Source organism: Puma concolor, chromosome B4, assembly GCF_028749965.1.
Source record: "Puma concolor isolate L17-30 chromosome B4, mPumCon1.1.hap2, whole genome shotgun sequence".
NCBI classification, from domain to species: Eukaryota; Metazoa; Chordata; class Mammalia; order Carnivora; family Felidae; genus Puma; species Puma concolor.
Window position 1 is genome coordinate 85028070 of NC_141673.1, and position 27335 is coordinate 85055404.

At 36.6% G+C, this 27335-nt stretch overlaps 1 protein-coding gene across 19 annotated transcripts in view; it reads left to right on the forward strand.

Annotated features, from left to right (window-relative positions):
* Positions 1–27335, forward strand: part of SOX5 (SRY-box transcription factor 5) — a 1024889-nt gene that overhangs the window by 71996 nt on the left and 925558 nt on the right. The gene's annotated exons all lie outside the window — the stretch shown is intronic.

A 27335-nucleotide genomic window follows, 5' to 3' on the forward strand; every position in this document is an offset into this window, starting at 1 on the left:
TGCCCTGGATACATTTTCTTGCCCTGCGTCTTGATAGAATATGTAACCCGAAGGCAAACAGTCTCTTCTCTATTCATTGCAATATCTGTTCTGTGCTATTGTTTTGCCAACCCTAATGTGACAAAGGAGCACATGAATGGCTGAAGTCTGCCTTAAACTGGAGGAGGACCCATGAACCCAAGGGAAGTTTGCTGTTAGGGTTTGGACATCAATTTGGCCATCTGTCTCTGTTGACGGTGTAAAGTGAACTTGAGTCTAGGTGTCTTCATGGGCCCCATTAAAAGTTAGAAATGTTTTGGGTGCCTTTGTGGGTTATTTTCCATAGGCAGAAACTCCAATGTGTGGTTAGCAAAGCATAAGGAAAAAATCGTCCCCAACTGATCTGGAAGAAAAAGTGAAAACATATACCCCTCTGTCTCTGCCAGAGCCTTATTTTCTGTTGAGAGGTGCCCCGACTCTTCTTTGGGGTGGCAAGGAATATGGCCAACTGGTCCCCTGAAGATGGGGAGAGGTTAATTGGATAGATGTATCTTTTTCATCCCTTGACAATTCTGAGTTTTCCTTAATATCTGGTGACAAGAATCCCTAAAAGCTCCCAGCTATTTGGAAGCATGAAGGTTTTTCATCAAGTCAGATAGCCTGCAACATTAATTGTCAGCCTTATTTCCTTTTCTATTTTTCTTCCCTCATACCCTGACTGTTCTGAAGGAGGCATGCTCTGGCTAGGCCTTGTTGGGTTTCTGCCAGGCACTGTGTGGGATGTCTAAACAGCCTCCCAGAAGCCCACTGGACCCCAGGGAATGGAAGTGCCTCTGCCCTGCTCCACCACCCCCAACAGATTTTACCACGTGCCTCTGTCTCCCATCAGCTCCCTCTTATTTGACAATTGTAGGCTTGGAAACTTGCCCCTTTTCAGTCGGACATTCAACTTTGATACCTGGCTCTGATGGCTAAGTATACTGAGATCCATAAGCATAGTATCTCTATCAAAGTCATTTAGGAAAAGAGAGTTGAAGTAACTAGAAATCAGAGTGCAAACATCACTGTTCCCCTCTTTAAGAGATTTGGACATCTGTGTTGGCATAAAAAGGTCATTTTAGGCTTGAGGGGTTTCACTTTGTTCCTTTAAGTCAGACCTTCAATGTAAACTATTTTCAACACTTGCCATGAAGAACAAATGACCTTTAGTTACTTGCCCAGAAGACAAATGATACATTAGCACAATAAATATAGTTTGCTGGGATCTCGGCCCGTCCTGACTTTAACTTTCTATTAGGATATTTTAAAACTATAGAATCTTTGAAATCCCTTTGGATTAAGCATCCCTTTTTGATACTTTTTGAATTCTATGTACATTTTATTATGTCACTTAATGGAAATCACCTAAGATCACCTGTATGCTTCAGAATACATCCTGGACTTAAAAGCGGTCTGGATAGGAATAGTGTTGGGATTACAGAATGATTTTTAAGTGTTGACAATTCTTACTTGTGACAGGATAAAAGATTTAGTATTGAACATCTTCAAAATTAAAAGCAAAATTTCTAGTCTGATCTAACTGCAGTTTTAGTGATATTGTAGGTGTTTTTGTAACTCATTGATCAGGCATGAAATGCACATGGAACATATATCTGTAGTGAGAACTTGGCAACTCTTTGTAACAAATAAATAATAGGATGGGGCCTATAGGATAAGTGGTGGAGGGATTTTTTTAACCTTAAGTAAAAGCAAACATTTTAAGTCACGGTTGAACAGATCCATAATGAATCATTTAATTATCTGCATTTTTCCCTCTTTTTAAAGCCCACAGCTTTGACAGTTTGACAAACTAGAAACTAAATATTTTAGTTTTGCTCCAGGGAAATAAGTCTTATTTAGTTTTCCTCTACTGAGTTTTAATTGGGAGATCAAGGTGTTCCCTGATCCTGCTATCAGAGAAGGATAAGAGCCAAACTTCTGTTATCTTCTAAGTTTTGGTATGGAATGTAATGAATCCTAACATCACCCTGACTCTAAAAATGTATTGAGTTTTCCTTTTTGGTAAAAAAAAAAAAAAAAAAAAAAAAGACACTGATTACAGTAGTCCCCCCTTGTCCATAGTGTCCCTTTCCTTGGCTTCAGTTATCTGTGGTCAACCAAGGTCCCAAAGTACATGATCTTCCTTGTGAGGTATCATCAGAAGGCCAATAATAACCTAATGCTATGTCACAATGCCTGTGTCATTTACCTCACTTCATCTCATCACGTAGACATTTTTTTTCATCTGATAACATCACAAGAAGGGTGAATATAGCACAATAAGATATTTTGAGAGAGAGAGAGAGACTGCATTTACATAAATTTAATTATAGCATATTGTTATAATTATTCTATTTTATTGTTGTTAATCTCTTACTGTGCCTAATTTATAAATTAAAGTTTATCATAACTTTGTATGTTTAGGAGAAAACTTAGATATACAGGGTTTGGTACTATCTGTGGTTTCAGGCATCCACTGGGGATCTTGGAACATATCCCCATGGACAGGGGGTCAACTGTGGTATGAATCTGATAGGTAGAGACATTTATTCATCTCCTGGCAGCTGTTTCTTTGGTAGAGACACTGAAAGTTGTGACAATGACAACCTATTTGAATGGGACCCTGATCTAAATATTCACTGTCTTTCCTTGGGTGACATATCTCTTAAAGTAGAGTGTTAGTAATTACAGAAGTAATTTTTGTTGCTCTGGGGTAATTTCCGATTTTAAATGAAGTATTAAGGAGATTACATGTTTTTATTTATTTTTTTTTTTTTAAATTTTTTTTTTTTTTTTTTCAACGTTTATTTATTTTTGGGACAGAGAGAGACACAGAGCATGAACGGGGGAGGGGCAGAGAGAGAGGGAGACACAGAATCGGAAACAGGCTCCAGGCTCCGAGCCATCAGCCCAGAGCCTGACGCGGGGCTCGAACTCACGGACCGCGAGATCGTGACCTGGCTGAAGTCGGACGCTTAACCGACTGCGCCACCCAGGCGCCCCACATGTTTTTAAATAAAGAAATGGGCTATGGAAAATAGTCAAAGAAATATTAGGGTAATATTTTTTTCTTACAAATCCAGCCTCTTCGTATACCTGTTTTGTGTCCCTTTTAATGAATATTCATAAAATATTCTGTGTTGTGCAAACTTCGCATGTATAAAGTCTCTTTATAGTTTTTCCCTTTTGATTTTTGTAAAAGGAACACTGCAGATATTTAAAGAATGCAGGTTGGATTTTGAAAGTTAAAATACTATAAACATTCATATAAAATATATAAAGATATATAATAGTATGAAATATAAAATATAAGCAGAGCTTATCCCCCAATTTTTTAAATTTAAATTTATTTTCAGATAAATGAAGCAAGACGTAATTCTTTAGTTCTAATTCTAGATTATTGGAAATCTACAATGTTTTCAAGGAATAATTTAGGGACTTACCTTACCGGTGGGGTATAGAGACCTAGGCTGGTCAGTGATAAGTTTTGATTAGTTGTTTTGATTAACCCCTGATTTTAGCAAATGCCTATGGCATGGAAGTTATTTTAGTGTTCTTTTCTGGGTGGCATACAGGTCACTGTACCTAATTTTCATTTATTTTCTTTAGATGCCAAGGCATCCTACAAGATGTTTTGTGTTTCTTTGTTAATTAAAAAAAATAAAAAGCCAGACATGGTTGAGGTACTGTATTTAGATATCAGCAAGGCATTTGTTGATGACATTGGAAAATGTGACTTTAGAGTCAAAGAATGCTGATTACATGGGTCTATGTAATAGTGAAAACTTCAGGTGTCTTGCGAGAGGACTTTGTCCCTTATTGTGGTATACAACTCACTCTCTCACTGAGCACCTTGCTGGAAGGATGATCACATTTGAAGAGCCTTCAAGACTCCTGGAATAAATTAACAGTATGTTGCTTGACGGTATCAGAGTTCAATCTCAGCAGGGTGGAATAGGTCATTGCTACTGGGATCAATATAAAGTCTGTACACACAAGAAGACAGCAAAGAAGTGATTTCCCTGTATTGCAAGGGAAAGGGCTTAATGGCTTTAGGGGACTCAGTATGGATTAACATTATTGTGTTGTTAAGATTGTTTAGGCTGACCCCCCAAACTAGTTTCGTATTGGGTTGCATTGAGAGAAGTTAAGCATCTGTTCAAGGGCAGTAATACTGATATAGAAGTGCATCTATTCTGTAACATTCTAGGAGTCTTATTTTTAACTAATTTCAAGTCACACATTAAAAATATTATTGGAGATCCCAATCAGAATGATGAGGAAGCTTGAGAAGAGACAGGAGAATGCCCCAGGGGTCAAGGTGCTGGCTCCCAAATGCAAAAGACCATTGGACACAAGTGTACTTTGATTTCTTTCTTGTTCTGCCATTCTAGGAAGATAGGTGGGGGGGGGGGGGGTGGCGCTCAGTCAAAGGAAGAGACTTTGATTATAACTGCTTCAGATTGGAGTGGGCTTTCATTAGAAATAGTGGACCTCCTGAACACAGGCCTTGGAGGTTGATTTAATTATTTGTTAGGATCGGAAAAGAAGCTCTACATCTGGTAATTGTTGTACCAGGTCACTTCTGAGTCTCCTTAGGTTCTGAGATTCTGGAGTTCTGAGATTATTTGTTGAAAAGGGAAATGGGTTGTCAGTTAATCTATTATATATGTTGTATCCCAGAATGATAACAAAAATTGAAAAGGCCCTTAGGGAAAAATTATTGTCAGGAGACATGTAGTGGATATGTATAAAATTACTTAGTTGCTTGAAAGACTCACACATTTGTAACAGGTGGAAAAGAGAAGACAAGCTTTCAGGGTTGAGAGGAGAGGTGGCAACAAACATTTATCATGTTATACAAAGAGGTCTTAGACTTATACTAGAAATAGTTGCCAATTATTGATACCTATTATATGTTAGACATTTTTGGTGGGTACTTTTAGGCACATCTTTCTGGCCATCTCAACAAATGGAAGGGGTACTTGTTAGACAAACTCTACAGAGGAATAAACCAAGTGAGTGTAGAATGGTTGTGCCATAACAAGCCGATGGCAGAGACTCAGCAAAGCCTTTCTGGTCTCTTTCTCCATTACTAAAAGTCTGCTCTCTTTCTCCATTACTAAAAAGTCTTGCTAGCAGTTTGGACAATTCTATGGCTTTAATGCCAATTCTGAACTGCTCCTGTCCTAATCTGCACTACTGCTGAAGTTATTTTTTTCATAGCCTCCAAGACTGGAGTTTTGATTATGAGGGCTAGAAACTCTTGGAATTGTTGAGACACGTTTGGAGTGAAGAACCCCCAAATATTATTTTATTATCTAGCCTATGTTTTTCTTATTTGTTGAGATTCAGTATTCACATATTTCAGTCTTCATTCTGCTGTGATATATTGTTAGTGCTCTGCTTAATAACTTGCATCATTTACTTCCTTCCTTTATTTTACCTGAAGTCATCTCTCTTTTTTTTTTTTTTTTTTTTTGAACAGGCCATTTCCCCAGTACTTAAATGCTCTTATTCCCTTCTCCAACTATCAGAAGGTTGTGAATCCTCCCTTGAATTTCAATTTCTGAATCTGCTGTAAGTCTTTCTCTCTCTTAGAGTTTCTCATCCCTTTGAACACAAAAGCATACGTTCTCCCTCATAGGTTTTTAAAATTATCTTCAATAAAGGGCCTTATGTTTTTTAATTTCTTCATTCACTTATGGGTTTTTTTTTTTTTTTTCCACCTTGAGATTTCTACTTTTTGGATTGAATCTTAGACAAAACAATGGGTTGAGAAGAGTACACACTGATGATGGCTATAGTCATTTGATGGACGGGCTGCTGTGTATTTGGGGAAGAGGTACTGCATATTCACTGGAAACTGAATTCACAAATCATTTTGAAACAATGTTTTTTTTAAGGAAAAACAAGGACGGCTTGTTATGATGCATGTATGATGTTAATTCCCACTAGGAAAATGTAACTCAACTTCTTTGGGATAATGATTTTATCACAAGGCATTTAGTAACAGTAATCTCCAAACACATGGATACATTCACACATGGACACACACAGCTCCTGTGGAAGTGTAAGTCTGAATGTGCTCAGCTGTGATCCATTCTTTTCTAGCAGAAGGGAGCAACAAATGCAGTATTCCTGATCAGTGTGATTTAAAACATTGTCACCTAGCAAAATGCAAGGTGATTCAAGATTATCTCCAATAAAGTATCTTATTTCTGTAACTCATTTTTAATTCAAGCAAACATGGTTGGTCCTTGCCCTTGAGAAGTTTGAATCAAAATTAAGAAGAGGGGAAGGAAGTCTTTAGTAAAATGCTACCTTCCTGCTAAGCCTAATGGAAACAGAGCCAAGGACTAGAAAAGATTAAGAAGTTGACAGGTTTGACTTATGAGAAAAGACTCGAACCAAATATGTATAATGTGGCTAAATGAGTACTATGCTAGGAGACATGATAAGTAACCAAATTTATTCCTTTGTAAGGCTTTTGAGACCAAAGGCTCTCCATACAGGAAGGTGATGTTTATCCATACTACAGACTTCGTACGTTTCTGGCAGACCTTTTAAGTTAGCAGCATCTTGCAGCACTTTTAAGTCAGCAGCATTTACAAACTCAAAATATAATGTACAGTACAAATATCATCAGTACCTAAGCCTTTGTAACATAACATATATCTGATTAAACACGCTTTTCTTACATAGAGAACGAATTGTTTTAATAAAGTGTACTTGACACAGAATATTGTGTTTGTTTCAAGTGTGCAACCCAGTGATTTAGCATTTATATACACAGTACAAAGTGATTGTCATGATAAATCCAACTTATCATCTGTCACACACAAGGGTTGCATATTATTGACTATACTCCCTGTGCTGCACATTGTATCCTCTTGTTTATAACTGCAAGTTTGCATCTTTTAATCCCCTTCCCCTGTTTTGCCAACCCCACCCCCTTCCCTCTGACAACTACCAGATTGTTCTCTGTATTTATGAGTCTGTTTCTATTTTTTTGTTTTTTAGATTCCACATATAAGTGACATTACACAATATTTGTCTTTCTCTGTCTGACTTATTTCGCTTATCATAATACCCTCTAGGTTCATTAATGTTGTTGCAAATGGCAAAATTTCATTCTTTTTTATGGCTATGTATTATTCCATTGTATGTGTGTGTATTATATACATTATACATCTATATACATGCATATGCTCATAGGTGTGTGTATATAGATAGATGTGTAGCTGTATAGATGTATAGATGTAGTATATACTATATTATATGTAGTATACTATATATATTTATTTATGTCTTTTTTTAATTGATGTACAGTTGGCATACAATGTTATTTTATTTTCAGATGTACTACACAGTGATTTGACAATTCTACACATTACACAATTCCCACCGTCCTAAGTGTGGTTGCCATCTGTTACCATACAAACTTATTATAATATTATTAACTATATTCCCTGTGCTGTACTTTTCATTCCTGAGACTTATTTATTTTATAACTGGAAGCTTGCACCTTTTAACCCCCTTTGTCTCTCTTGCCCAGCTCCTCTTCCCCCCACACTCCCTTCCTCTCTGGTAACCATCGTTTTGTTCTCTGTATTTATGAGTCTGTTTCTGTTTTTGTTTGTTTTGTTTTTTAGATTCCACATAAAAATGAAATCATATGGTATTTGTCTTTCTCTGTCTGACATATTTCACTTATCATAATAGCTTCCATGTTGCTGTGAATGGCAAGATATTCTGTTTATGGCTGAGTAATACTCCATGGTATATAAATACCACATCTTGCTTTATCTGTTCATCTATCCGTGGACACTTGGGTTGCTTCCATATCATGGCTACTGTAAATAATGTTGCAGTGAACATAGGGGTGCATATATCTTTTTGAATTAATGTATTTGTTTTCTTTGGATAATTGCCCAGAAGTGGTATTGCTGGATCATATGTTCTATTTTTTTTTTTTTTTAGTTTTATTTATTTAATTTGAGAGAAAGACAGAGAGACAGACAGACAGAGGGGTAGAGAGAGAATCCCAAACAGTCTCTACACTGTTTGTGGGGAGCCTGACACAAGCCTCAATCCAACAAACCTTGAGATCAAGACCTGAGCCAAAACCAAGAGTCCGACGCTTAACCCACGGAGCCACCCATGCACCCCCATATGTTCTATTTTTAATTTTTTGAGGAACCTTCATACTGCTTTCCGTAGTGGCTGCACCAGTTTGTATCCCCACCAGTAGAGCACAAGGATCCCCTTTTCTCCACTTCCTCACCAACACTTTTTCTTTCTTGTCTTTTTTAGAATCGCCATTCCAACAGGTGTGAGGTGATAGCTCATTGTAGTTTTGATTTGTATTTCCCTGATAATCAATGATGTTGAATGCCTTTGGCCATTGTGTGTCTTCTTTGAAGAAATGTGTTTTCAGATCCTCTGCCTATTTTTTATTGTTTTTTGTAAAAATACTGTGTTGTATGAGTTCCTTATATGTTTTGGATATTAATTCTATATTGGTTGTATCATTTGCAAGTATCTTCTCCCATTCAGCAGGTTTCCTTTTTGTTTTACTGATGGTTTCCTTTAGTGTGCAAAAGCAAATACGAAGGTATTTGATGTAGTCCCATTTGTTTATTTTGGCTTTTTTGCCCTTGCCTGAGGAGACAGATCCATAAAAATATTGCTCAGACTTATGTCCAAGAATTTACTCTTTATGTTTCCTTCTAGGTTTTTTTGGTTTCCAGTGCTATAATTAAGTCTTTAATCCGTTTTGAGTTTATGTATGATGTAAGAAAGTGGTCCAGTTCCATTCTTTTGCATGTAGTTGTCCAGTTTTTCCAAACTACTTATTGAAGAGACTTTTTCCCATTATATTCCCATTTTCCCCATATATTCTTGTCTCTTTTGACAAAGATTAATTGACTGTAATCATGGGTTTATTTCTGGACTTTTTTTTTCCTGTTCCATTGATCTGTGTGTCTGTTTCTGTGCCAGCACCATACTGTTTTGATTACTATAGCTTTTAGTATAGAGAGAATATATATATTTTTTAATTTATCAAAATCACTTTGAGAACCTCGTGTGTTGTTTGGAGACAGACAGAACTGATGAAGAAAATGCACAAATTGATTGTAAAATGAGTTTTATGTGTGGAACTTACACTATGAAATTGCTTAGAATACCAATTTATAGCCAATTTAGACTCAATGTAGGCAAATTATCACCTAGTTTCTAAACAAATGTGTCAATAATGTAGATGTTCATCCCCTGAGCCTAGTACCATTCAAGTAAAATGATCTATGTGGGCAGATCTCTGTTAAAAGAAGTTGAAAGATTCTATAGATGATCATTAATGCATCCTTTAAACAAAGGACTTCCTATACCATTGGAAACTGGAATAATAGTAAAGTATACAAATCCTCATTTACTTTTCAGTTTTGATTAAGAAGATGGCACCCCCCCCCCCATGATTAGCATCTCATCTGAGAGGAAAACTTATGGTGCATTTTAAATAACTGAAATAAAGTGACAAAGAATGGGGTTGCCCCAAACAAGGTTTAGTTTCTGTGATGAGTGATTCAGAAAAGCCCCTAAGAACTTTCACTGAAAGAGAAAATTGCTCAAGAGTTAAGTTAATTCACCTGGTGTTTTCACTTTCCAGAAAAATTCTGCATGCTGTTATTTTCTTTTGTTTTGTGTAAAAGAAAAAGAAACATTATCATCAACACACAGTTTTATTTTTGAAGATTAGAAAAGCCTTCTGCTTTTTTAAAGGAAAACGAAGGCATCTATCTACATTGTCTCTCACTAGTCAACAAACAGGAAATAAGTAGCATTGTAACTGAATTTGAGTTGTCTTTTTTTTTTTTTTTTTAAATTTTTTTTTTCAACATTTATTTATTTTTGGGACAGAGAGAGACAGAGCATGAACGGGGGAGGGGCAGAGAGAGAGGGAGACACAGAATCGGAAACAGGCTCCAGGCTCCGAGCCATCAGCCCAGAGCCTGACGCGGGGCTCGAACTCACGGACCGCGAGATCGTGACCTGGCTGAAGTCGGACGCTTAACCGACTGCGCCACCCAGGCGCCCCTGAATTTGAGTTGTCTTAAACATTGTTTCAACTCTGCATTTTCACTGCGGTTTTCTGTATTTTCACTCTAGCTGCTACACTCGTAGCCCTGGAAATATATTTCTTTCTATGTTTGTTTACGTATGTATATATTCTTATATATTGACACACGTGCACATCAAAGAACAAAAACATCCGCAAGTGATTTTCCATTAAAAAATAAACATTGACATAAGTGACATATATCAGTGAGATAATTTAGAGCAACCTTTTATTCACAGTACTCTTACTGTAAATTTTCAAGTGTGCAAATACAACATGTCAATTATCCACATTTATGTGGTTTCCTGTGCTCCTTGTGCTCTTTTAAAGACACATTCTATATAAATTTTAAAAGTACTATAAAATGGAGTCGCATGAATGAAAAAATATTTTGAAATATAGATTTTCTAGGATGAAGAACTTTGGAGTGTCTACTTTTTCTGTACACTTGACTCATAAATATACTGTTTGTAGAAGGGTTGGACAGACTGAAATTGAATTTCAGTGAGAAAGTGTGAAGATTTTATTCCTTAGGAGATCTAACATTGCATCCACACTGATCAAGGATTTCTTACATCTTCACTCTGATATTTATTGATATGTATAATAGTAATCGTAGTGGGTAGAATGTCATTTCTGGTAATGCTGAGTGTCAGCATTTCAAAGACTGAAAAATCTATGAGTAAAATTGTTCTTAATATGTTATCATTGCCAAATGAAAGCTGTTCTGATTTCCCCACTCTCTCCTCTAGGGAATTATACTTATCTTTCATTCTGTGTCAGGAGAAACTGTCATTTAAGGGCAATTTTTGTTCCTATGCTGGCATATTTCTTTTGTTTATGTTCTTTCTTTTCCCATATGGGAATCTTTCTCAGCGTGTGAGTGTACAGCTTATCCATGCATAAATGGCAGCATTTCTTCTACTTCTCCTGTTGTCTTAGGAGTTGTTGCTGTTTGAGAGTTGCTGCGTAGGATGGATACTGAGGGGAAATGGCAATTTTCTTCTAATGTCTGAAGTTAAACATAGTTCTTCTGTTCATGTTTTGCGTTTCTACTTAAGACCTCTCAACCTGTAAGGTTTTTGATGGGCATATATATCAGCTTCTATGATTATAAATAATCAAGAGTTCTCTCGGATCACATTAGACAGATTTACCAAAGGATATTTTAAGAATTAATTTCAAAATTTTCTGAATTTAGTCAAATGGTTCCATACTAGCAGATAATCCAGACTGTACTGAGATTCTTGAGGGTAGATGAAGGCCCAGTGTTGAGAAAGCAGAATGGCCCCATGGTTCAGTATGTAGACTCTGGGGCCAGACTTGGGGCAAGTTAGCTAGTTAGCTAGTCAGTTAGTAGCTGTGTCTTTTTACTTCAGTTATCCTCTTCTAAAAATAGGAATTGTATAGCTCTCGGAATTAAATGAGTTAATATTGTCCACATTCTTAGAATTCTGTCTGTGTGTAAAATTTTGTAGAACTTCTATTTCATTTAATATATCTTTATCTAAGTCCTAATATTTGCAAGTATTATCTTAAGCACTTCAGAGTTGAAGCTATATTACACCTGCTATTTAAGAAGTATGTGGTCTTGGGTTAGTTCTTTAACCTCTCTTTAGCTCATTTTCTTCAACTGTAACAGGGTTTTGCAACAAGTAGATGAGATCCTATATACAGAAACACATATGTAGAGTGCTTAGCTAGTGTCTGATCATAGTAAACACTTAGATGTCAGCATATTTTCTAGTATGGGAGGTAAAACATGTAGAAAACAAATATGCAGGGTGGGAAATGACATGCACAATAAGAGAGATTAAGGTGTTAGCAGAGCATATTTCTAACAGGCAGCAGTAGGAGGTGGAGAGGAGTGGTTGGGGAAGGTTAGGAGGAGCTGGCATTTGACTTCTGTGTTGAAGAATGCATGAAATTTAGACATCCTTTGTGCAGAGAGATGGCATTTCAGGTAGAAGGGACAACGTAAATGAAGATTCAGAGTTAGGAAATCAGGTGCCTAATGAGAACAGTGTGGAGTTCATCTTGGTTAGACTGAAGGAGGCATCCATTCATACTCTATCAATAAGGAAAATAGTGAGAAATAAAATTGGGAAGGTAGATTGGGACCCGATAATAGAAGTCCTTGAATAAGTTGGATGTTCTTTGTCTGGCTTTTGAAAGATGTTTAAGATTTCTAAGCAGAGGAGTCACGTGATCAAACTTCTTTGAATTCTTTCAGGATATTGTCAGTTTGCATTTATAAGTAGGACGGAAGGGAGATGGAGATCCTGGAAACAAAGGCATTTATAAGTAAGGTATAATGGAGAAGGGCTTGGGCACTGGTTCAAGCAAGAGATAATGAGGTCCTGAGCTAGTATGTGAGAATATGCAGTGGAAGGAACAGATGGAAAGAGACATTGCAGTGGAAGACTTGTCAAGACTTGGCAGCTGGATGTGGAAGGTGAGAGGATGGACAAATAGTGCTTCAGAACTGCTGGTTTTAGGTAACTAAGAGGCTGAAGCTGCCATTAACAGAAATGGGGAACACAGGATATAGAGCAGGTTGAGTAGGAATAGGAACAGTAATAAGCTCTGACCTTTGTTTAGAATTCATCGAGCTTGAGATACTGACTTCCATCCTGGCCACCTGGGTGGGGGGGCTCTTCCTTTAAGTAGGTGGGAAAGAATAGAGTTCTTTTCATAAACTGTGAAATATGTGAATGGTCGTAAATATTGCAGTCTTCTGATAAAATTATTGAGTTACAGCATTATAGAAGACTCCCTTTGTTTCTACTTCTTTCTAGAAAATAATGAGAGAAGTACAGACAGAAAGATGTAAATGTATTCTTCAGTGATCTTAATGGATAAATGGAAATCTGTTCCTTTAGGAACTTGAAGTTTGAGTGTCAAATACCATAAATTGTGTTTAAATAGTGGTGAGACTTTATGATATGTCAGGTGAAAGAACAAAATTCAAGATTAATTCTAGCATCTCAATAGTAATTTAAAAAGGTCTTTCAATATAGTACCAGAAACATTGTTTGGGATGTGACAAGATAGATAGTCCTCAATTTTGGATTTCTTAGGTGTTGGACAAATTCACTTTTTATGCTTAATTGTATTTATTTTGAGGGTTTTTTTTTGTAGAGTTGTCTGTTTTTTTAGCCTCCTTACAATCAATTTGGTAAGTAATAAAATTTATGATTCTTAGGCAAATTATTTAATTAACTGGTAGCTTCCAATTGAAGGTAACTTGATTTGCTGTTTTGTTTTTGTTGTTGTTGTTGTTGTTTTAATAGGCTTCAAGAGAAAGACAAACCATACTGATCACTTAGAATCTAGCATACTGTGCTTTTAGCTAAATGATTAATGCTTGTATCTAGATATAAAGAAGTATAAATACAAATAATAAGTAGATAAGAGGTAAATACTTAACAGCTGAACAGTGTTCACCAAGCTCTTCAATTTATAATACTATGCAACACAAGTGACAGTATTATCTCACTCCAAAGAGACCCTGAAACCCAGAGAAGTTAAGGGATTCACCTATTTAAAAGTTATTCCTTATAATCAAACTGAGACTGTCATTCATGTACAGTCATGAAGAATTTATATTTTCAAAATGCATCTTTCATAGCCAGGGCATTTAATGTTTCTAAAAGCTGCCAAACAGTGGTCATTTTCAACGCTCTGATAGTGAAATTGTGATTGTATGTAAGTCATAAAATTCTTTCACTAAATCTAATATGTAGCAATATATAAAAAATATTTAAATCTCCATCCTAGAAGTTATGTATGAGTATGCAAATAGAAATGGTATTGGGAGGCTCTTAACCCACTAATTCTGGAATGTTTAACCTTATTTCTGAAATGTATCATGAAACTTTCCTCAGGTTGGAATTCTCATTCTTGTCAATCACTGAATCACAGACTAGATCTTCAATGTAATTTTAGTCCATCTCAATGGCAGACATTTATTTTTCCAGTAGACTTTGTGAACCTCACTGTGTCAAGGGATGAAACAGACACCAATGGGATACTGTCTTTGCCCTCAAGGAACTGTTGGGGGAGGCCAAGGCTGGTATGCATGCAGTGTGGTGTGCTTGCTGACAAGAGGGAAGGTGGAAGCAGAGACAACCAACCCATAAGAGCTGGGCTGGAGTCCCACTCGCTTCTAGCTGTCCAACTTCCTCTTGAACAGTTACCGCAATGGTAATTGTCAGCCACATCTTCTGTTGGTCAGTTTTCATTGTTGAAAGGCTCTTTTGCCTTATTTTGTTTTGCTTTAATGGTTGACCAAAAATTGACCACCTTAGGAACATCTCTTTGTGGGTCCTCGTTGAATTCTCCAGAGCATCACTGCACTCTACACCAGGGCTTTGCAAACTATCCGTGATGAGGACCAGTTTTGTTTTTTGTTTTTTAACTTCTAATCTGTCATGGACTGATGCTGTTATAAAATGCCGTAACCATGGATTTGAAAAATGGAAAGGAGAAATCCAAAGATATACAAAATCCAAGCCCTGATTTTTCGTTGTTAGATTCAACAGACATGAGGGGACTCTGTCAAGTTGTTACAAACTTTTCTATGTCTTACTTTTTGATGCTGTACCTCTTTCCTTGCAAACAAGGAACAGTTGGAGAAGGGGCAATGACCCTCAGAGCATACACCAGGTAGCACTGCTCAGCATGCTAGGCTTTCTTTCCAGGGAGCTGATGGTAAAGTTTTCTCTTCTGTTTCTAATTAAATTTTAGAATTAGCCTATTGACTTTCCTCTAATAAAATGCATTTTTCTTCTGTATTGATGAAATTTAGTCTCTCTCTTGCTAGGTACTCATTGTTCTAGTACATTGTTAATACACAGAATGGCCAGAGCCAAGAAAACAAGGAGAGGTGATAGTAAGTGGTCCCCATACTTAGTTCACAGTGTCTTTTGTTCCTTTCCATATCACGCTCATCACTATCAGTCTTCAGCTCAGTTTACAGACATTTTTTGGTGCTTATTTATTGCAAGATACTGTGCTAGGTGCAGGGGATATTTAGATGGATAGCACGTGATTCTTACCCTCAAAGTGCTCATGCTTCTGTGGGAGAGACTGACCAACTTCTGTTTTTGTATATGTTTAATACACTAAATTTTGATATATTCATAAAAGTGAGATAAAATAAATGTTATTAACTTGATAGTTATTGAATTTTACTATATTTCATTTCAAATGAATTGCTAAATTTTTAGATGTAGGTATAGAGTGGAGCATATGGCAATATAAAATTATTAAAATCATGATATAGTGGTCTTCTAAATTTTTCTTACAGACCACATTTTCCCCATGATAACTATCAAGACTTAAAATGATATTGCATTGGGTGTGCCATCGACATGGAGTTATTCAAACAAGATTTTAAGGCGCCAGACATAGGCAACCAGTTTTCTCAGATTATAAGTCAAGTTATTTTTTGTTAGGTAAGTCATTCTAAGAAGGATTATGTTTTTTTTGTTTGTTTGTTTAATTTTTTTTTTAACGTTTATTTATTTTTGAGACAGAGAGAGACAGAGCATGAACAGGGGAGGGGCAGAGAGAGAGGGAGACACAGAATCTGAAACAGGCTCCAGGCTCTGAGCTGTCAGCACAGAGCCTGACGCGGGGCTCGAACTCACGGACCGTGAGATCATGACCTGAGCCGAAGTCGTCCGCTTAACCGACTGAGCCACCCAGCCGCCCCAGATTATGTTTAATAAATCTTGTCCAGCCAAGCATCTAAGCCAAAATTAAATATATTTAATAGTATTACTATTTATGCAACAAAATATGTATAAAACTATTTTATTTCACATGTAAAAATGATTCTTCAAATTGGATAATTTAATTGATTTCTACTTGATATCCTTCAATCATTTAGTAGTGCTTTTATTTTTTAAACTTTATTTTATTTATTTTGAGAGAGAGAGAGAAAGAGTGAGGAAGCTTGAGTGGGGCAGAGAGAGGGAGAGAAAGATCCCAAGCAGGCTCCACACTGTCAGTGCAGAGCCTGATGCAAGATTCAGTTTCACAAACTGAGAGATCATGACCTGATCCAAAATCAAGAGTTGGGTGCTTAACTGACTGAGACACCCAGGCTCCCCTCAGTCATTCAGTCCTTAAGGAGACAATAATTTATAGCACCCTTTATACTAATAAAATATATTTAAGTAAATGTTTCTTTAAAGTTTAATACGCTGTACCAACCTTTATTGGACACATTTTTGATTAATCAGGAATTTTATCACATGATTTTTATCCAATGATTTTATTGTTTTCCTGAGTAGTGCTCAGTTTTCCTCTTTTGTGTATCCACATAGCAGTCAGATATGCATATAAGCTTGATAAATTAACATTAAAATCACCCAGTTCCGGGGCGCCTGGGTGGCGCAGTCGGTTAAGCGTCCGACTTCAGCCAGGTCACGATCTTGCGGTCCGTGAGTTCGAGCCCCGCGTCGGGCTCTGGGCTGATGGCTCAGAGCCTGGAGCCTGTTTCCGATTCTGTGTCTCCCTCTCTCTCTGCCCCTCCCCCGTTCGTGCTCTGTCTCTCTCTGTCCCAAAAATAAACAAACGTTGAAAAAAAAAAAAAAATTAAAAAAAAAAAATCACCCAGTTCCTTTTCAGGTTATAAGTCTTTTGAGAATCTCAGATATTAGAAAATACATTAGGATATTTGATGAGGACTAGAGAAGCTAGATTTTTGTGGACTCCTTTCTGAGCACTGACCAACTCTAATTAGTTGTGAGATGCTCAGTCTTACACCTGTACTTGGACTCTTTTTTTAAAAAAAATTTTTAATGTTTATTTATTTTTGAGAGAGAGAGAGTGAGAGTGGGGAGGGGCAGAGAGAGAGGGAGACACAGAATCCGAAACAGCCTCCAGTCTCTGAGCTGTCAGTGGAGAGCCCGATGTGGGGCTCCAGCTCACGAACCTCAAGATCATGATCTGAGCTGAGGTCGGACGCTTAACCGACTGAGCCACCCAGGAGCCCCTGTACTTGGACTCTTAAAGATGAGTATCATTTGGATTTGTTTAAGAGTGATCAGAGGTTTTTTTTTTTTTTTTCTGGTTGTTTGATGTGGAAGAGAAAACCTGAAAAACAAAAATGCCCCAATGTTTTGTGAGATCTGAAGGCAACAGATTTAAATATTTAAATTTAACTCGAACAGCTTAGTAGATGTAGGTGGTTGAAAACACCATAGTCAACTTAAATCCTGTTGCCGGGAATTTGCTGTTGTATTTTTACGGGGTTTTGAGATGAACCAGCGGTATGACAAAGCTGGCTCTTGCAGGCTGGCTCCTGGGAGCCACTTGTCTGTATCTCTCCCCAACTCTGTGTTCAAGGACTTCATGGTGGGGTGGTAAGCTTGAAATCAGCCATCAGTGGGTTTTTCACCTTGAAATTTGCAGGTTTTCCTCCTGAAGAACTGATTGTTAACATACAGGAGCACAGCATTTGTTTCAGCTTTAACCGTATTATGAATGCAGATAATACTGTATACTGATCATCTTAGTTTAGTTTTAAAAGTGGTTCCCCCCAAAACTTTGGAAAGCCCCTCCTCTGTATGGTACTATTCCAGAAACAGGGGGTATAAAGATTAATAGAAAGACAAATGCTTTTGAGTAGTTAATATTCTGTGAGTAACCAAAGGGGGAAATCTTGGCAGAGGTTAAAAGTAGATGATGACTTTTTATTATAATTTCATATACTTTTTAGTATAAGAAAGATCTTCTCTTGTGTACTGCAGAATGAGTGACATGTTTATAATACTGATTATATATTAAAGTAAATCACCATAGGTGACACGGTAGGTATAATTTTTCAATTATGTTATTTTGTGGCTTATGTTACATCATATATAACACTATATATGTATACATATGGTGATGACTAATTAGCATATTGTTTCTTAATTAAAATAAGGAACCGTATCTGATAATGCTCTTTTTTAAAATTTATTTTGGGGCCCCTGGGTGGCTCAGTCGGTTAAGCATCTGACTTCAGCTCAGGTCATGGTCTTATGGTTCATGGGTTCGAGCCCTGCATCCATCTCTGTGCTGACAGCTCAGAGCCTGGAGCCTGCTTCAGATTGTATCTCCCTCTCTGTCTGCCCCTCCCCCACTTGCACTCTGTCTCTCTCAAAAATAAATAAACATTAAAAAATTAAAAAAAATAAGTTTATTCTGAGAGAGAGAGAGAGAGAGAGAGAGAGAGGAGGAGGGAGGCAGAGAGAGAATCCCAAGCATGCTCTGCACTGTCAGCATGGAGCCTGCTGCGGGACTCAAATTCACAAACTGAGATCATGTCCTGAGCCGAAGTTGGACGCTCAACCCGCTGAGCCACTCAGGCACCCCTGATAATGTTCTTATTGAAGGCTTTGGAAACTGAAACCTTTTCTAATTGTCTCTGGGAATTGCTCTGACAGGCTAGGGAGATGAAAATTCAGCATGTATACAAACTCAACTGTTGGTGTATAAATTAAAATAAGTTCTAAGTACAGTCATCAATATTAAAAAGAAATTTTTTTTTTAACGTTTATTTATTTTTGAGACAGAGAGAGAGACAGAGTATGAACAGGGGAGGGTCAGAGAGAGAGGGAGACACAATCTGAAACAGGCTCAAGGCTCTGAGCTGTCAGCACAGAGCCCGATGCGGGGCTCGAACTCACTAGCTGCGAGATCATGACCTGAGCCGAAGTCGTATGCTCAACCAACTGAGCCACTCAGGCGCCCCTAAAGTCATCTATATTAATGACTATTTGCGACCCTTAGAAAACACAGGCCACTGATCAATGGATTCATTTGGACAGAAAATTCAAGGAAAACATCTGGAACTTAGTGAACCAGTGCAGTTTCTCTTTGAACCCTTAGTTGCACCACACCCTGTCCTAAAGGGCGTTCTAGAGGGTAGAAGGGATGATTTGTCCATAATCAGAGGTTCTCTCCTAATTAACATTATCAGACCTGTTAGTTACTGCCTACCACATTAGAAACTGAGGTACAATACTTTGTGAGGGGAAACCATGACAGGACGGTTCCCAACAGGACGTGCACTTCTCAATTCCCTTTAACCTTTCTGAGAGACTAATTCCCTTTGCTCCACTGGGCTGTCAATCCAAAGAACAACCCCAACTTCCTCTGGGTTCCTTTCACACACACTTTGCTTATCTGTCTGAGTGGTGTTTGTCTGATCTTTCCTTTTGCATGTTTTTACTTTTAAGATCTTCTCTTTCTTATGTAAAAAAGGCAATTAGACTCGTATCTGTTTATTTTAAACAAAATGGCTGTTAATTAGTGTGATCAAAAACCCTGCCATTGTAGACTATGGGTTCCACTTTGTAGTTGCACTAAATTGAGTAGGGTTTGGTGCCAGTTGACATGATAACAACTCAAAGTCTGGCTTTTTAAAAATTAATGAACAAACACATTTATGAGGCTTTGTTTTGTCTGGTTTAGATCTATAGGCTCTAAATGCATCAGAGTTCTTATTTTTTACTGACTAATGCCGTTGCTTATTAAAAGTGCATAAAGTTATTGAAAAACTTTTTTTTTTTTTGCTAACTTAATATAATTGATGTGTGGAATCCACACCATTTTCATTTAATTGGTTCATTTATGATTTTATAAGTTGGAGTACAAAGTCTGCTTATTTATCCCATTAGTAACACATACTAGCATTTGTTTTTATTAAACTGTCAACTCACCAGAACTCTAGACTCATCTTAAATCGTTAGTCCCCAGAGCAACCCCCGACCATGCCCCACATTTAACATTTAGAAGAAACAAGTAGATTCTAGGTATTTAATATAAACAACTTCAAGACCATGGGTCAGTATGACATGACTCAGTGTCATACATCTTAAACATCCTCGGTACTTTACAGTGATAATTAATATGCAGATAATGATGGTGGGAGTACTATAAGTCTCCTTTACAGGAAGATTATGTTCATGATATATTACTTCTAAGGCAGAAAGCTATAATAATATATACTAGCACAATTTTTTATATTGAGGATTTAGACAAGGATAAATTTCTACTTGTATAGTCAGAAAAATTAAATCAAAATAAAATATAATTCTCCAGAATAGCTCAGATCTAATGTTCTGGTTAACTGAAGTTTAAAATTCATCATTTTTCACATTAAAGAGCAAAGAAGAGTGTCAGGGAACAAAAGGCCCAGTTCTCTGGATGTGTGCAACTTTTATGAATTATGTTTAAATAGCAGCACCTATCCTAACCTAACTTAGCTAGATGTCTGGGAGAACTTTGGGTTTAAAACATATGCCTCAGATCATCTGTAAAACAGCAATAAATCCTGATTTTTGACTGACTACTTTGAAGAAAAACATATGCTTATTTATGAATGGTAATGGATCAAAATGTCTCACTAAAGTTAGAGTTGAAAATCTACTAACTACCATTTATTTAATTTTTAGAGTAATCCAGGGAGTATTCTGTGCTCAGTAATTAATCCTTGGATTCATTTATATATTATCATGTTTAAACTTTACAGTAACCCTGCAAGTCAGCCTTTGTGTACTCATCTTCAGTTGTGGAAACTCTTGCTAAAGAGTTCACTTACCTGGTAAATGACAGAGGTGAGGTTTGAACTCATATCATTCTGACTCCAAATGCTTTCCATGACACTGTTTCCTAATACTTGTCAATAACAAGGTTTTTTTTTTTTTTTTTGTAAAAGCAATATTTTCCTATTTTGTGAGGAAATCACATCATCATCTTATATCTTTATGTTTAATTTCCCAAGCTAACAAGAGAGAATTCCCTCATTTCTAGCACTCTCGCTGTTTGGAATCATTTATCAGATACCCTTATGAATGAAAAGCTGTTCTTAATGGATTTAAGTGTTTTAGTGATCTTCATCACTTATCTTGGAAGGTTCCTGCCTTAATCTGTCCTTAGTGTTGAACATTCTTTCTTGGTATTTAGCCTAAATTTACTTCTCTTGATTATACTCATTACTCCTAGTTACCTCCCTTATTGTGGATGTGTCAGTAATGATCTATCTTTAGCCAACTGGCCTTTGTTTACAGTTCTTCCCACAAGATTGAGGCTGATGTTGTAATGATGCTTAGAGATGATATAATATAGATGTGGGTAATTGGGCAATCAAATTCAAAGTACATTCTAAACCTAGAATTAGTAGGAAAGTAATAAATGGCACTCAGTGTTGGTTTTCTACGTCGTCTGTATTTCAGTTTGCATTTAAAGACATCTGTACTTGATACTTTGAGCTTATTCACATACAGTGACTTTGTATGGCTTGTAATATTAGTGTATGCTAGCCTAGTTAATAGCTTACAAGTTTATTATATATATATATATATATATATATATATATATATATATATATATTATCTGATACTGCACCGATCTTTCATTTCTTATCATTTGCACAAAATCAGCATCTCATACAATATAACCTTTGATCATATTTGCTTCCTGCTTCCTGCCCTCAAGTCCTTGATTTCCATTTCCTTTTCAGTAGTAATGAGACAAATTATCAAACAAGCTCATTTGAGGAAACTCCAATTGTAATCAGTTAGCTTGATGGAGGAAGAGATTTTTGGAATACGGCATTTATCCTCCCTTGTGGATGCCCTGTGTAGTAATTTAAAGCTTAGTGTAGTGTATTGAGCACCCACAAAGTGAGCTTTACAAAGTGAAACCAGATTTCTTCATTCCACAGAGAATAGATATCTGTTCATAAGCTCTCTGTGTCTGGGGATTTTTGTTTTGTTTTGTTTAACATTTTCATAATGTGCTAACCTGGGGCATTACAGAAAGTGGTTCTTTTTGTGCTTTTCTACAGAATTGAAGGTTTAAAGGCATGAGTTAAATAAAAGGCATCACAAAATTGTGAACCTAGAACATGAGTACACAAGGGGGAGAAATCCAACCCAGAAATGTCCATAAAAAAGAGAGAAGCCAAGTGGAGAACACTAAAATATAAATCAGGAACCAAAGCAGAAATAAAGGAAAGAAAGGGCAGATTACAAAATTTAGGGCAAAAGCAGGCCAGGCATTGTAAAGTTCAGTAGAGAAATAATTCATCTTCTTTTTTGAAAACATCATTAGAATCCCTGAAGACCAAGAAAATGGAAACACAGGAAAAGAAATATGAATATTTAAAAACAAAACAGTTAAAGCAATAGATGGTAGACAACATAAACATAACAAAGATGTTAAGTACTGAGAGACTAGGCATATATGAAGTAATAAAAAAACAACAGTGGGAATAGGAGAAGACACCTCAAGAGCTATTTTGTGGGGCTATACTTAACTAAACCCTTCTGATCTGAGTGCATACAGGAGGGTTCTGGGTTCTCTGAAGGCTAGGATTAGTCTTATGTATTTCTAATATTGGGGCCACGCGTGGGAAATCAACAAATCTTCGTAGATAATCATATCTCTAAAAACTAACACCAACATAGTACTTCCTGTGTTCTAAGCACTGTTCTAAATACATAGCATATATTAACTAATTTAATCTTCACAGTGCCTGATGTAGAAGGTATGCCATGGCTACATTCCCATCTTACCGATGAAGAGATGCCAGAGAGATTAGCTAACTTGCCTGGGTTCACACAGCACAAGGCTTTCATTGCAGGCAACTTGGTCCAGAGCCCATGCAGTGCTTCTCTATACTGCCATAGCCCCGTCCAGCTGGTCACCAAATCCTGATAAGTCCAGCTCTTAAATATCTGTAAAATGTGCTTCCTCATCAGCCAGTTGCCACTGTCTCAATGACTGCAGTGTCCTCAGCCTCCAGTGTTGCCCAATTCCAACCGCTGTCATTACCACCATCTCTGTAGCTGCCCTGGATTCATAGGTGGTATCCCACAGCCTAAACATGTAACCAACCAGAAAGTCAGAAAAGGATTACTTTTCATGTACTTCTCATTTCAGTGTGCACATCAACATGATTCCTTTTGAAAGCACCTGTATTACTAGCCCTTTTTACTGACTATGAGACTAGGGCAAGGGATGAAACTCTGCGCCTCTGGTTTTCATGTATGAAGTGGGACTAATGATAGTTCCTATCTCATGGGATTTTTATTAATATGTGTAATTAGAAGAGTGCGAGTGCCTATGTATAATAAGTTCTCAGGAAACTAACACTTATTAGAAGTAGCAGTGGTAGTAAAAGACAAAGCGAACACAAGCTTTACGTTCCAAAATGTGAAATACTGGTATATATGTACTTACATACACACGTCATGTAAGCCTGCATAAACACACATGCATATGTATATTTTTGCAGATATCCATTTTCCATTATTTCCCAGAGTAGATTTCACACTCCATCAGAGGGAAGCTGAAAATCTAAACATCTTATCTGAAGCAGCCATTAATTTGTATGTGACTGCCAGTACGTAACACTATTTGTCAACACGCTTTTAAATTTATGAAATTTAAGATTGGGGTTTAAAATTTTATTTCTTAAAAAAAAAACAATAAACATGGAAGGAAATTTAAAGAAAAGTATCCAACTTCAGTGGAGTGAATGAGGAGGGAAAGGTTTGTGTTTCTGGTCATGTAAGGAAAAAAGAGCTGAAGAGTATAGATTTCAGCGTTCCAAAATAAAAAATGATGCCTGATCAGGATTGGAAGCTTCAGATCAAAAGGGCAATTTTAGAAAATTGTGGTGAGTGAATGAGGGCACTAGTTTATTGAAGAAATCAATTTGCTATCTTAACCAATGGCACCAGCGCCATCCCTATAATCTCTGAAAATAGACAGACACTTTGCGGTTCACCAATCCGTAGATTGCATCTGCTTCCTTACACCTGGCACGCTCACACCCTTTTCGAATAAGATAGTATCACAGGAGCTTTGTGGGTTTATGAAGCCACAAGTTTATTAGTTAGATAAAATCTCTAAGCGTTCAGGAGTTTTAAACTGTGTTGTCAAACTGTATTTCAGTTATAATGGCAATTTCCAAAGTAAATATGACACAGTAACTTTTAAATCTTGTCATTCTGTTTCCTTGAGTGTGTGATTTGTGATAATCTATGGCAGGGCTTCCTGTCTTTGTTTTCAAATTCAGCTGTACATAGAGAGTACCACTGAAATACTGAAACTTAGAATCTATGATTGATAAAACAGTTCCGATTGCCCCAAATATTTTTTTTGGATTAAGGCGGGCCAGAACTTTCAAAGGGAAAACAAACATGGCTTTATGATTATTTTTTAACTTAAATGTAACTGACATATAACATTATATTAGTTTCAGGTATACAACATAATGATTCAATATTTCTGTATATTTTGAAATGATCACCACAGTGAGTCTGATTAACATGCATCACCGTACATTGTTACCAGATTTTCTTGTGATGAAAACGTTTAAGATACACAGTTCTAACAAGTTTCAAATATACAGTACCATATTATTAACTATAGTCATCATGTTGTATATTACATCCCCATGACTTATTTATTTTATAGCTGGAAGTTTACACTTTCTAACTTTCTCCCCCCATTCCTCAATTCCCACCCCACTCCTGGCCTCTGGAAATCACTAATCTGTTCTCTGTATGTAAGAGCTCAAATTTTTGTTGTTGGTGTTTATATGAATGTGTGGGTTTTTTTTTTTGTTTGTTTTTTGTTTTCAGATTCTGCATATAAGTGAGATCATATGATATTTTTCTCTGACTTATTTCATTTAGGATAATACCCTTAAGTTTCATCCATGTTGATGCAAATGGCAAGATTTCATTCTTGTTTATGGCTGAATAATACTTCATTAAATATATATACCACAGTTTCTTCATTCATCTATCAGTGAACACTTGGGTTGCTTTCATATCGTGGCTATTGTAAATAATGCTGCACATATTGTAAATAATGCTGTAAATAATGGGAAGCACATATCTTTTTGAGTTAGTGTTTTCATTTTCTTTGGATAAATACTCTGAAGCATACTTGCTAGATCATGTGGTAGTTCTATTTTTTAATTTTTTAAAGAAACCTCCATGCTGTTTCCATAATAGCTGTACCAGTGTCCATTCCCACAAACAGTGAACAAGGGTTTCCTTAAAACCACAGTCTTGTCAACACTTGTTATTTCTTGTCTTTTTGATAATAGCCATTTAAGCAGGTGTGAGGTGGTAACTCGTTGTGGTTTTGATTTGCATTTCTCTGATGATTAATGATGTTGAGCACCTTTTCATATACCTGTTGGCCATCTGTATGTCTTCTTTGGAAAAATGTAAATATGGCTTAAAATTTTTTTTTAACATTAATTCATTTTTGAAAGAGAGAGAGATACAGACCATGAGTGGGTGAGGGGCAGAGAGAGAGGGTGACACAGAATCCAAAGCAGGCTCCAGGCTCTGAACTGTCAGCATAGAGACCAATGTGAGGCTCGAACTCGAGAGCCGTGAGATCATAACCTGAGCTGAAGTTGGATGCCTGACCCACTGAGCCATCCAGGTGCCCCAGGTCTTTAAATGTATAATGAATGCAGTAGTCAGAAGAGAAAATAACCTTGGGGGCAGGATGGGGTCTTCTCTAAATGATCAAAAAGGTCTAATACAATAAAAACTTATCAGAACTCAGTGTTCAAAGACCTAAATAAGGTTTTTTTTTATTTTTCTTCTCTTTTAGCATTTGACTGTAGGAATAGAAGTGAATCCTAAGGGAGTAATGTGATACCCAGTAATGATTTTGGAAAAGAAAATTGCAGAGTGTTCATCTGGGTTATTATATTTTATATCAAATTTTATACACAGAATTGCTAAATAAGAATTAATTTTTACTAGGAGCTATAGGTATGGAGTTAGGAAAACTGAAGTTTTCCAATTAAACTGAGGCTTACTATGTTACCAAAATGTAAATATGAGTATTTAGCTGTGTTCCTAACATTACAAGAATAGTCTCTGTGAGAGAATAATATAATCCTATGCTATGTAAATATTTCAGTATAATAAATATGTATTATTTCAATATAATAATATGATGAGATACAGATCTTGTATATTGTTGGATACTCTCCAGAGGTCTTCCACATTATCACTGCATCCTTGGGTAATCTCATGAGGTAAGAAGGACCAGTAGAATAAGCTTCATTTTGCAGTTTAGAATATTGGCAAGAGAGAAGAAAATGATGCAAGCCAGAATGCTATTAATTAATAACTGAACTGGGATTAAAGTCCCAAAGAGCAGAGTATATTCCATTATGTTAAACTGAAGTATAGTTTTATGGTGATGATAATATGAAACAGAATTAGTTTGTAGTTATTATAAACCTTAGAACATTGGTGCTATGTGGGAGCAAGATGTTTCACACAACAGACTTTTATTTTGCTTGGCTTTCATCACTGCCAGAGTGCTCAATGGAGGTTAGGCCTTATTATTACTGTTACAAAGATTTTGGAAAATTCCAAGCCATACTACCCCAAGTAAAGTAAATTAGTGCTACTGAAAAAAAGATGATAATTCATGATATATTTATGGGAACTATTGTTATGTTAAGTTAGCATTGTTGCTATATTAATCACCATTCAGAAAGCAGGGATTTCTTCCTAGAAATTATTTAGTATGAATTGCTATTTTAATGGGGATAGAATATAGCGACCCATGGTTTTATGCATTTGAGCAAAAACTGTCACTTCATATCCAATTGTCATCCTAAGGTATAAATCTGTTGACATCTTTCATGTTGCAAAGTGACAGCATCAGTAGCAAACTCCAAGAATAAGAGTGGCCACTTTTATGACTTAATTACTTGACCAATGGAGAGCATGCCAAATGTAGTGCAGTGAATCTTCCTACAAAGTAACGTTTCTTGTTGTATAGCTTGAACAACGAATTGAGTATGTGTCAGTGGGCGAACTCGGTGTACTGAGACGTTGATCTTTTTTCTTCCTTCTGTAAAGATATTGTCATGTAGTAGAGGGCACCCAAATCTCAAGCCAAACATACACAGATACATGAGAATTCTTGTCCTTGGGATAGGAAGACTCTAATGGTTGTTCAGTTATAGGGGAAGAGTGTTCAATGATCTTATTTTATTTTCTTCAACAAAATATGGTCTCTGACAAGAAATGAATTCCAGATTACCCAAGGCGGTTTGGACTGGCCACATGGTACAGTCAACTACCTAGAGGCATAGAGGGATGAGTTAAAGTCTTCCTCAAGAGTCTGTGCAGAGGAA